This window comes from Quercus suber, unplaced genomic scaffold (genome assembly GCF_002906115.3).
Source record: "Quercus suber isolate HL8 unplaced genomic scaffold, Cork oak 2.0 scaffold_94, whole genome shotgun sequence".
Classification (NCBI taxonomy): Eukaryota; Viridiplantae; Streptophyta; class Magnoliopsida; order Fagales; family Fagaceae; genus Quercus; species Quercus suber.
The window spans coordinates 1,419,465-1,421,922 of NW_027069559.1; positions in this window are offsets into that span (position 1 = coordinate 1,419,465).

Consider the following 2,458-nt stretch of genomic DNA (forward strand, 5'->3'; position numbering starts at 1 on the left):
AAGGAGAGAGAGAGAGAGAGAGAGAGAGAGAGAGAGAGAGAGAGAGAGAGAGAGAGAGAGAGAAGTGTAAGAAGATGAGATTCTTTGTTTGCGAGAGAATACACATAAGAGAGAAGGAGAGAAGGCATGAAAGAGGTGGAAGAAAAAGAAAGAGGTGGAAGCGTGAGAGAAAGGAGTTTTAGTTATGTTTGGTCTTGTCAAGTAGGTCTCACAATTTTCAACTTATTTACAACAAGACTTTTTATCATTGCTACTTAAAAACTAAAAACTAATGTGGACGAGTTCTCAGAATATATGTTTTAAATCCCATAAATCAATTTGAACATTGAAAATTGTTGGTCGAAATATGCTATCAAACTGCTATCAATCTCATAATTCAACTTTTTTTTTTTCAATAAAAAAGGCAGTATAACAATCACCTTATGAACAAAAGTCTCCCATCACCAGTCTAAAATAAAGAAAGCCAACAACACCTTTTCATCAGTATTGTCAACTTGCAAGATCTCCTTGATGTATCCTCGGAAATCAGTAGGCTAAAAGTCTCGGGCATTGATGATCTTAAGGCTGAGTCCTGAAAAAGCAAATATAAAATCAGGGGAGATCGGTGGAGGCTAGTGATAACGCCTTAAAATGTATACTTGTTATATATTTATGTAGGCGTTATCTCATTATTACTATGCTTAATTTGTATAATTAAGTCATGATTTGCATTAGTCCATATTATTTATCTTTACATAATTTCTTGAATAAGATGCTATTCATTGTGTGTAATTTTCTACTTTCAGGAAATCATGTGAGAAATATGAGTTTACAGGAATTTATAAGAGAATGGAGGCCAAACTAGAATTAAAGTAGAGCTAAAGGACCATACTTTAATGTATAAGGAGGTGTAGCTGGAGTGCTTGGATCGTCTATCATGATTGGAAGCTTCAAATAAGGAAAGAAATCAAAGAGGCAGAATTTGAAAAGGAAAAATCTGATTTTAGCACTGATCAGTATTTTGGGCGTATATCTCTCTTCAAAAATCCAATTGACACAAGGCTAGATGGGTTGGAACCATGACTTAAATATCTACAACTTTCCAGTTTTGAGTTTTGAGTTTTTTGAAATTATTAATTTTTGAAGGCCAAAATTATCTTACAAGTTACTGCTATAAACCTAGACGGAAATTAAAATAGTAAAAGTTTTATTTTCTTGTGACACTTTTTACGTGAGGGGTTTTGGAAGGGAGGCTGTGTAGAACGAATTTTGGAGAGAAAACCTTGTATTTTTCTTTCGCTAATGGTAGTCTAAAATTTTTGCTAGGGTTAGGGGTTATGTTTCTTCCATACGGTATGAATATTTAATGTGATTCTCTCTAAGATTTTAGACAATAACATATTTGATTGTTCAATTAGATTTCTTTTGATGTATTAGTTCTTCCATACTTTCAATAAGTTCAATCATGTTTTTCTTATTGTTTAGATGAATTTTTAATAGTTTCAAATAGAAATCATGTTTTAAAGTGAATGAGTTTTTCTGAAAACTATTATAACCACATTATTAATCGAGGTTATCATGCGTTCTTGAATTGTCTCAGTTCAATCGAATCATAAGTATTTAATTGTATAAAAACAATCAATTATGATATATATATTTTCTTAGATTACAAAGAATTTCATATCGATATAGGGAAACATCCTGATGCCCTAGTATTTACATTATTGATTTAAATCAGTTTTTATTATTATTCTTGTTAGCAATCACCAAGCAAAAATATTTTTCTTCTTTACCCAAATTTTTGTTTAATTATATTGTCTTTGAATTTATCCTGCTCCTTATGGTTCAACCTTGGTACTCCGAGAATTATATTGCTACGATCTCTTGCACTTGGGAGTGAGCAAACAACCGGCCAAGAAGCTTTCGATGGTAAAGTCAGTAGGTTTGTAATTCCAAGTAAAAAGGAAGCGTTTCTCGGAGTTTTTTTTTTTTTTTTGCATGTAGTCAATTTTATTGTTTGATCATGTTCTCTTTATATTGTTTATACAAATTATTTTTTTCATTTCGATAAATGAAATCTCATTTTTTTTTTTTTTGAGAAACTAAAGTGTTCAATTTAAGATATAAAGTCTACTTTTTTTTCTACATATTATTTTAAATATTTTTAGAAATGTCTAAGAATATGCAGTTCTAATCTAATGTATCTATATTAGCAGACAAAACCCAATTAATAGTTCGAAACTACTCCTAGGATAAGAAAAATATAAATAATATAATCTCTTTTAAGAAAAGGAGAAATTTGAATAATATATTTTGAAACTTAAATATTAATTGTACTAAAAAAAATTAGAAAAACATAATGTACAATAACATAATTTAAAAAATATGGTCTGCCTAAAAAATGAATAATATCAACTAAAAGTCCAAATAAAAATGATGATATATTTTTGAGATAGATAAATGAAATATAATTTCAGAG